Here is a 10452-nt window from a genome sequence, read left to right as displayed (position 1 = left end):
CTGTTCCAAGCGCTGGGGTAGATGCAAGGTAATCAAGGATGGACTCAGTCCCAGTCCCACATGGGGCTCACAATCTTAATCCTCATTTTCTAGATGAGGCAACTGAGGCCCAGAGAAGTGAAGTTACTTGCCCAAGGTTACACAACAGACAGGTGGAGCTGGGATTAGACCTCTGATCCTTCTGACTCCCAGGCCCATGCTCTATCCTCTAGGCCTAGTGACACAGAAAGGCACATTCTTGCAGGTGGCAAATTCCAAATACCTCTCTTTTTCATGTGTCTCTGAACCATTCATCTGTTTTACTCAAGCTCTTAGCACAGTGCTTTGCACACAGTAAACGCTCAATTAATAAGATTGAATTGAATTGAATTCACCAAAAAATGGAGAGAGAATCTATTTCAGAAACGGAATACCCTCTAGTTCTAGCCTTTGGATAAAATTCACAGAAATAACTACGGGTGGGAGAGTCACTGACTGGCAGTTTGAGTTGCTGAGTGAGGTTAAATATTCAAAGAGGAAAGAAGGAAACAGATAGTGTGATTCTGACTGTGTGTTCAGGACGCCTTTTATGAGACATACAAGAAAGTCCCTTTTTTCTCAGATGAATCGAGATATAAAGCTTGATATTCCGAGCCCAGAAATGAACAGTTCTGAACGGGAGCTTGACCTGGCCCAGAAAGAGATGAATGTCCCATCACGTTAAAATGGCTAAGGATCTCTTTTCTTCTAGGCAACAGACCTTAAGAGGAGAGATGCTAAATTTAGGGAGGAAATGAAAGCTGAATATAAATCATTGTCACCAAACTCCTAAGTAAAACTGTGTCCCAATTCTTTCTTGTGGTTGCCAGGATCATCATCATCCTCATCAATCAACAGTTGTATTTATTGAGAACTTGTGGTGTGCAGAGCACTGTCCTAAGCACCTGGGTGTCCAATTCAACAGAGTTGGTGGACATGTTCCCTACCCACAATAAACTTACAGTCTAGAGGGGGAGACAGACATGAATATAAATGATTTATAATATACAGTTTATAAATATGTACATCCATGAAGCCTTCTCTGCTAATAATAATAATTGGGGCATTTGTTAGGTGCTTACTATGTGCCAGATGCCGTACTAAGCACATCAAGTTGGACACAGTCCCTATTCCACATGGGGTCTGTGTTAAACCCCATTTTACAGTTGAGAGAACTGAAGATTTCAAGGAAGGGAGCCTCAGGAGGGTAAATTTATCTATCACTAAACATTACTGAAGGCACATTTCCTCCAAGAGACCTTCTCTGACTAAGCCCTCATTTCCTATTTTCCTACTCCCTTTTACATCACTCTGATTTGCTTTCTTTATTCACTCCTCCCTCAGCCCGACAGCACTTCTGTACAAATCTGTATTTGATTATCTTTACTAATATCTGTCTCCCTCCCTAGACTGTGAGCTCGCTGTGGTCAGGTTATGTGTCTACGTGTTCAACTTGATTATTCTCTTTCTGCCTTTGTTTTTGACACATGGTAACTGCGTAAAAAATGCCAGCATTATTATAATTCCTTCATCATAACTGATAAAACTGGGGGCAATGCTGATATGGGCATTGTCCTGCTATCCTCCATCAATCAATCAATTGAGTGCTTACTGTACGCACAGCACTGTGCTAAGCATTTGGGAGGGTACCATACAACAGGACCGATAAATACGTTCCCTGCCCACAAAACATCTTTGGGATCAAAAGGGGCTTTAAACACTGTTCAGTTTACCCTAGGTGTGGAAGGGATGGTTTTTACACTTTAGACACATGTTAAAGGAAAGCGTCAAGATGCTAGTCAGCCTGTGACATACTGCAGAAATAGCTCCAGAAATAACCGGCACAGTTCTTGGTAGTTTTCATCATGTTTTAACTGTAGGAAGAAAGAAGAATAAGAGTAGAAGATCACAAAGCCTGGAAAGGGAGTTTCCATTTGCACTCCTGGGCCTTGTGGACTGTAAGCTTGTTAGCGGCAGGAAACGTGTCCGCTAATTCTGGTGGACTGTACTCTATGGGAAGCAGCGTGGCTCAGTGGAAATAGCACGGGCTTGGGAGTCAGAGGTCATGGGTTCGAATCCCTGCTCTGACACTTGTCAGCTGTGTGACTGTGGGCAAGTCACTTCACTTCTCTGGGCCTCAGTTCCCTCATCTGGAAAATGGGGATTAAGACTGTGAGCCTCGCGTGGGACAATCTGATTACCCTGTGTCTATCCCAGCGCTTAGAACAGTGCTCTGCACATAGTAAGCACTTAACAAATACCAACATTATTATTATAACTCTCCCACGAGCTCATATAGTGCTCTGCATATAGAAAGAGCACAATAAATATCGATTGATTGCCGCAGTGAACTCTCTCCATGTTTACATCAGTCCCCTCCCACTAGATGGCACTAAAGAATCTCATTGAAATCATCTATTTATCAAAACTTCTTCCCTCCCGTGGGGAGATTTGATCAGTAATAATAATCATAACGGTGGTATTAAGTTCTTACTGTGTGCCAGACACTGGCCTGAGCACTGGGGTGGATACACGAAGCAGCATGGAGTAGGGTAGAGAGCATGGGCCTGGTAGTCAGAAGGTCATGGGTTCTAATTCCAGCTCTGCCGCCTGTCTAATAATAATGTTGGTATTTGTTAAGCGCCTACTATGTGCAGAGCACTGTTCTAAGCGCTGGGGTAGATACAGGGTGATCAGGTTGTCCCACGTGAGGCTCACAGTTAATCCCCATTTTACAGATGAGGTAACTGAGGCACAGAGAAGTGAAGTGACTTGCCCACAGTCACACAGCTGACAAGTGGCAGAGTCGGGATCAGATGAGGTAACTGAGGCACAGAGAAGTGAAGTGACTTGTCCACAGTCACACAGCTGACAAGTGGCAGGGCCGGGATTCAAACCCACGACCTCTGACTCCCAAGCCTGGACTCTTTCCACTGAGCCACGCTGCTTCTCTACTATGTGACCTCTGACAAGTCACTTCACTTCTCTATGTTTCAGTTAACTCATCTGTAAAATGGGGATTGAGACTGGGAGCCCTGTGTAGGATAGGGACTGTGTCCAACCTGATTTGCTCGTGTCCACCTCAGCGCTCAGTGTAGCGCCTGGCACATAATAAGCGCTTAACAAATACCATCATTATTATTATTGAATTGAAACATCCAGTCTTTGGTGGACATCAATTCCTTTAGAGAAGGCGAAAACATCTATTCACAGAGAGTTCATAGGAAAACGGGAGAGGAAGCTAGAAATGGCCCTGTTTTAGTGTCAAGTGTTAAAGAGTAAAGTAGGAAAATGACCACAGAATTAACCTTGGCATGACTCATTTTTTTAAATTTAGAATCAAGTAGTCTTCCATTACTGTTTCTGCTCCTTAATCTGTTTTCTGATGAAAGTTTGAGTAAAAATGAATGACATTTGTAGGTTTGAGAAAAACTCAGTATTCTGCAACTAAAAGGAATATCTGCCACAGAATGTAATATTAAAATGACCAGGTTTCAAGCGATTACTCCGGGTGCTTCAGTTTTAAACTTCTAATCTACTGTACTCAATACAACATCCCTTAGACTATAAATCATTATGGGCAGGGAATGTGTCTACTAACTGTTATATTGTATTCTCCCAAGAGTTTAGTTCAGTGGTCTGCACAGAGTAAGCGCTCAATAAATATCATTGATTGATTGATGTCTTAGACACACTGCTCCAAGCACTTGGTTTGAGCTGTTTTATTTATTGGCCACTCCTTGCACATTCCAGAAAACAGCCTGGAGGCTTTTGAGTTTCCCCTCTCTACACACACAAAGTTCAATGCCAAGGCTTGCACAATGGTTTCCCTGGAATGAGAGGCAAAACGTACAACAAGGAGCCCACCTAACTTTTTGTGTGATTGGATCATGCTAATAGTAGTGTTTGTTAAACATAATAATAATAATAATGTTGGTATTTGTTAAGCGCTTACTATGTCCAAAGCACTGTTCTAAGCACTGGGGTAGATACAGGGTAATCAGGTTGTCCCATGTGAGGCTCACAGTTAACCCCCATTTTAAAGATGAGGTAACTGAGGCTAAACATCTGTTATTAGGGATAGATACAGCAATCAGATAGAATCCAATCTCTATCCCACATGGGACTTAGTCTAGAGGAGAGAGAGAACACGTATTCTATCCCCATTTTTACAGATGAGGTAACTGAGGCACAGAGAAATGATTTGTCCAAGGTCACATAGGAGACAATTGGTAGAGCCAGGATCAGAAGCTTGACTCCCAGGCTCTTTCCACTTGACCACATTGCTTCTTCTGTAGAGACCACAGTCTCTCTCCCTTCACTATTAGTTTACAAGGAGCAATAGGCTCAGTCACAGTAACTGGAAGATGCCAGGGATAATAATAACAGTAATAATAATTACAGTGTTCATTAAGCACTTACTATGTGCCAAGCATTGTTCTAAATAATGGGCTAGATACAAGGTAATCAGGTTGGACACAGTCCCTGTCCCACACTGGGCTCACAGTCTTAATCCCCATTTCACAGATGAGGGAATTGAAGTACTGAGAAGTGAAGTGATTTGCCCAAGGTCACACAGCAGACACATGGCAGAGTTGGGATTAGAAACCACGTCCTCCGATTCCCAAACCCATGCTCTTGCCATTAGGCCAAGCTACTTATTGGAAAGGGCCCTGGCCTGGGAGTCAGAGGACCTGGGTTCTAATCCCAGCTCCACCACTTTGCTGTGTGAACTTGGGCAAGTCACTTCACTTCTCTGTACTTCAGTTCCCTCATCTGTAAAATGGGGATTAAGACTGTGAGCCTTGTGTGTTCTAATTCCCAATCAGCCACTCGGCTGCCATGTGACCTTGGGCAAGTCACTTCACTTCTCCGGGCTCAGTTACTTCATCTGTCAGATGGGGTTCGAGACTGTGAGCTCCATGTGGGACAGGGACTGTGTCCATCCTGATTTGCTTGTATCCACCCCAACGCTTAGTACAGGGCCTGGCACATTGCTCGTTGTGGGCAGGTAATGTGTCTCTTGCATTGTGCTCTCCCAAGCGCTTAATACAGTGCTTTGCACACAGTAAGTGCTCAAAAAATACTACTGAATGAATGAATGAATAAGGGCTGTGTCCAACTTGCTAACTGTATCTACCACAGTGCCTAGTACATAATAAGCACTTAAAATATACCACAGAAAACAAAAAAGCAGTGAGACTGCATAAATGCACAGTATTTAATCATGTGGCACACAAAAGTTCATATTTTTCTCAAAATATTTAATCTGGATTTGCAAATCTTTATAAGAGCTGGAAATACTTCATCTAGCCTCGTTGGGTTTGGAGTTGACCATTTTCTTTGTATCTCCAAACAAATGAGACATCAGAATTCATTGTTCTTCCGACAGCCATCAAACACGCCCTTGAGGCACGGAGGGTATTTTCTAATTGAGACAAAGTGAAAAGAAATGTTAAACAAACAAAGACAGGTCAGTTTTATGCAAAAACACATTTAAGGTTTTGACAACAAATGTTTCATTGGCAAGGAACTCATGCCATTAAGAGAAAGGCTTAATTTCTCTGGGGCTCAGTTACTCACCTGTAAAATGGGGATGAAGACTGTGAGTCTCATGTGGGGCAGGGACTGTACCCAACTTGATTAGCTTCTATTTACGTCATTCATTCATTCATTCAATAGTATTTATTGAGCGCTTACTATGTGCAGAACACTTTACTAAGCGCTTGGAATGAATAAGTCAGCAACAGATAGAGACAGTCCCTGCCGTTTGACGGGCTTACGGTCTAATCGGGGGAGACGGACAGACAAGAACGATGGCAATAAATAGAGTCAAGGGGAAGAACATCTCGTAAAAACAATGGCGACTAAATAGAATCGAGGCGATGTACAATTCATTAACAAAATAAATAGGGTAATGGAAATATATACAGTTGAGCGGATGAGTACAGTGCTGTGAGGATGGGAAGGTAGAGGTGGAGGAGAAGAGGGAAAGGGGGAAAAGAGGGTTTAGCTGCGGAGAGGTAAAGGGGGGTGGCAGAGGGAGTAGAGGGAGAAGAGGAGCTCAGTCTGGGAAGGCCTCTTGGAGGAGGTGAGTTTTAAGTAGGGTTTTGAAGAGGGGAAGAGAATCAGTTTGGCGGAGGTGAGGAGGGAGGGTGTTCCGGGACCGCGAGAGGACGTGGCCCAGGGGTCGACGGCGGGATAGGCGAGACCGAGGGACGGTGAGGAGGTGGGCGGCAGAGGAGCGGAGCGTGCGGGGTGGGCGGTAGAAAGAGAGAAGGGAGGAGAGGTAGGAAGGGGCAAGGTGATGGAGAGCCTCGAAGCCTAGAGTGAGGAGTTTTTGTTTGGAGCGGAGGTCGATAGGCAACCACTGGAGTTGTTTAAGAAGGGGAGTCCCCAGTGCTTAGTACAGTGCCTGGCACATAATAAGCGCTTAATGAACACCATAAAAAAATTAAAAATAGTAGACTCCATTATACCAGCCTACTAGATCTACAGTCAATGTATTTTAGTTCCAACCTGCCACAGTGCTTTTGTTTGGAAGAAGTTTAACTCAATCGACCTACCAAACAAAGACATTTATTGAGCACTTACTAAGGGCAGAGCACTAGGAGAATACATTACCTTACTGAAGGCACATCTCCTCCAAGAAGCCTTTCCAGACTAAGCCCCACTTTTCCTTCATCTCCCTCTCCCTTATGCTTCATCCTGACTTGATCTCTTTGCTCTTCCCCCTCTCTCCCAGCCCCGTAGCACTTAAGTACATACCTGTATTTATTTGTATTGATGTCTGTCTCCCCCCATCTAGACTGTAAGTTCGGACAGGCAATGTCACTGTTTATTGTTGTAAAACATGAAAGCATGTAAAATGGTGCTCTCCACACAGTAAGAGCTCAATAAATATGATTGAATGAATTACAATAGAGTAGGTAAACAGATTCCCTACCCTCAAGGAGTTTACAGTCCAGTAAGACCTTAAAATTGCACTTGGATTTGAGCCCCCTGAGCACTTGAAATTCACCCCACCCGCAGCCCCACAGCATTTATGTACATATCCATCATTTATTTACTTATGCCTCTCCCTCTAAACCGTAAACTCACTGTGGGCAAGGAACTTGTCTACCAATTCTGTTACATCGCGTAGTGGATAGAGTACAGGCCTGGGAGTTAGAAGGTCAGGGGTTATAATCCCAGATCTGCCATTTGTCTGCTGTGTGACCCTAGGCAAATGATTTCACTTTTCTGTGCCTCAGTCACCTCATCTGTAAAATGGGGAACCAAGACTGTGTCCAACCCAATTTGCTTGCACCTACTCCAGTGTTTAGAACAGTGCCTGACACATAGTAAGCACTTAGCAAATACCATTATTATTTTTATTATTACTCTCCCAAGTGCTTAGCATCGTGCTCTGCACCCAGTAAGCACTCAATAAATACCAGTGACTGGTTGATAGAATAAATTACAAATAGGAGAGGCAGCAGAGTATAAGGATATGTACACTGGTGTTCTGGACGTAAAGGGGGAGTATCTAAATGTCTTAGAAGTACATCTTCAGGTATATAGGTGACACCAAAGGGAGGGTGAATAGGATGGGGGAATAAGCTCGTTATTGGCAGAGAATGTGTCTGTTTATTACTATTATTAACAATAATAATAATGGTATTTGGTAAGCACTTACTATGTGGCAGGCACTGTATTAAACAATGGGGTGGTTACAAGCAAATCGGGTTGGACACAGTCCCTATCTCACATGTGGCTCACAGTTTCAGTCCCCCATTTCTCAGATGAGATGACTGAGGCACAGAAAGTGAAGTGATTTGCCCAAGATCACCCAGCAGACAAGTGGCGGAGCTGGGATTAAGAACCTATGACTTTCAGACTCTCAGGCCCATGCTCCCGCATGGCCGTTTCCTCTGCGTCCATACACTGAGGCGATGGCTCATCTCACTCTTATTTCGAGAGTATTTATTCATTCCGCAATCTTTTTCCCGATCAAGTTTATTACCTCACCGAGAGGGAACATTGTCATCCTCACCACTGTAATAATCAATCAAAGCGTGCCTAAGGGATGCATATGATATCTGGATGTCTTTCCAAGGTTTCTGCTTATTGTATCTCGCTACATCTAGGACAGATACAGAACATGAATGCTCAGGCATGTAAAATGTCTACAGCGAAGGAAAACTTGTCTCCTCTGCCAAGTTCCATTCCTTCACACACTCAAAAAGGCACTCTACAGCAGCTATTCTCTTTTCCGCTTTTGTCCCTCAGCTTTAAAGCACAAGACAGGCTTCTGACGGGATCTTTTTCCCCTGGATTAGCAGTGAATGACCGGGGCTCAAAGCTTCCACGCCCCTCCTCGGTGGATACACTGTGGTCTCTTTTACTGTCCTCACACCCAGGGAGGGAAATGGAAAGTTCGCCAGGACAAAATGTGATTATGTGCATGTTTCTTTTCAGGGAGTGGTGCGTCTAGTACTTTGGGGCCCTCTTCTGTGCATTTCCAAATTTGTTTATCTGCTCAAAGAAACGCAGCCTGTATCTTTTCTGAAAATTCCTTCAGCACCCCTTCTAGTCTGTAAACTCGTTGTGGGCAGGGAATATGCCTGCCAACTCTGTTACATTGTGCTCTCCCAAGCACTTAGTATGGAGCTCTGCACACAGTAAGAGCTCCATAAATACCATTGATTGCTTGATCGATCAATTAGCACCCAGCATAACACCCTTCACTCTCCCCTTCTAAACTCTAAACTCACTGTGGGTAGGGAACAGGTCTGCAAACTCTGTTATATTGTTCTCTCCCAAGCAGCTCATCCAGTGCTCTGCACACACTAAGTGCTCAATAAATACCATCGATTGGTTTACTGAATGATTAGCACCCAAGATAACACCCTTCACTCTTCTGGTTTAGACTGTCAGCTCAGTTTTTTAAGTTTGGATAAACCCGAATCACCTAATTCTCCCTGCCGAGATCAGCTGCCAACGCCTTTCTCTGTATTCTTCCTCTCTCCCCTTCGGAGCAGCTTCTCTCCCTCCACTTCTTTTCCTGTTTGTGACCTCACTTCTCTCCCTGTCTCCCTCTCCAGAGGCTGTCCGAGTTGCCTCTTGTCAGGAAGCCCGAGGAAGAGAGAGGGAATGGAGCAGCAGTAGCAGCAGGGGTGCTGCAAAGATCAGCGCCTCTTGCTCTTTCTCTCCCCTAGGTTTCCACCTCAGATTTGAGTCTGGTGAGGTGAGAAGGAGAATGAAGTAAACCTTAACTCTGCTCTGCCTCACCTCAGCCCAGTGGAATCCCTTCCTTCATTCGCCTGGAATCTTTCAAAAAGCTAAAATCACACCCGATTTTTAAAAATAGAATTTAAATGTATTTTTACCCGAGAAACTTCCTTCCCAATTACCCCTGAAATTATACAGGTCCTCAGCCTAAAAAACCCATTTCCTAACTCTCCAGCATGACTCTTCCTCTCCCTTTAAACTGCACCGCAAGATGATAAACAATCCAAAGTTTCCATCCAGACCGTACAGGGAACTGGGGCAATGCTGATTTTGATTTTCCACATCCTTTTTTGCATAGATGGAGCCCAACTGAGGTTTTGCAGCAAGCTAAAATGGGAGAAACATGTGGATTCATCAACTTGGCCTAATGGCAGAAATCTTGGGTTCTAATCCCAGCTCTGGCATTTGCCTGCTGTGCGAACTTGGGCAAGTCACATAACTTCTCCAGGCCTCAGTTTCCTCGTGTATCAAATGCATACCCGTTCTCCCTTCTATTTAGAGTGTTAGCAGGGACTATGTCCGACCTGATTATTTTGTATCCTCCTCAGCGCTTAGTTAGATGTGTGATCCATGGCAAACAATAATAATGATCGTAATGGTGTTTGTTAAGCCCTTGTGGTGTATGTGCTAGGCACTGTATTCATTCAATAGTATTTATTGAGCGCTTACTATGTGCAGAGCACTGTACTAAGCGCTTGGAATGAACAAGTCGGCAACAGATACAGTCCCTGCCGTTTGACAGGTTTACAGTCTAATCTACACTGTACTAAGCACTGGGGTGGATACAAGCAAATGGGGTTGGACTCAGTCCCTCGCCCACGTGGGGCTCACAGTCCTAATCCCCATTTTACAGATGAGGGAACTGAGGCACGGAGAAGTAAAGTGACCCAGTCAAACAAATACCAACATTAAGTTCACGCAGCAGACAAGTGGCAGAGCCCGGGTTAGAACCCAGGTCCTTCCGACTCCCAGAGCAGCGCTCTATCCACTAGGCCACGCGCTTCTCCTCCATATAAGCAGGCAGAAGTCTCCGCTGTGAGACCATGCCAGGTCAGCCTTGAGGAATTCTGGGAAGGAACCCTTCTGCCGAGGTTAACTGTGTTGGCAGGGTGCCCACGGAGTGGGGCGAAATCATTTCGCAGGCTCTTTCAGAGCTCAAGA

The 10452-nt window shown here is 44.4% G+C and overlaps 1 protein-coding gene across 1 annotated transcript in view; it reads right to left on the bottom strand.

Moving 5' to 3' along the window:
* Nucleotides 1–5215: 5215 nt before the first annotated feature.
* DYRK2 (dual specificity tyrosine phosphorylation regulated kinase 2) overlaps nt 5216–10452 on the bottom strand; it is a 63576-nt gene continuing 58339 nt past the window's right edge. The window contains exon 3 of the transcript XR_003764326.1: nt 5216–5446. The gene's annotated coding sequence lies outside the window, so the exon portion shown is untranslated. The remainder of the gene's footprint in view (nt 5447–10452) is intronic.

This window comes from Ornithorhynchus anatinus, chromosome 14, assembly GCF_004115215.2.
Source record: "Ornithorhynchus anatinus isolate Pmale09 chromosome 14, mOrnAna1.pri.v4, whole genome shotgun sequence".
Classification (NCBI taxonomy): domain Eukaryota; kingdom Metazoa; phylum Chordata; class Mammalia; order Monotremata; family Ornithorhynchidae; genus Ornithorhynchus; species Ornithorhynchus anatinus.
The sequence above is the reverse complement of the archived record's forward strand: the minus strand, read 5'-3'. Positions and strand labels throughout refer to the sequence as shown.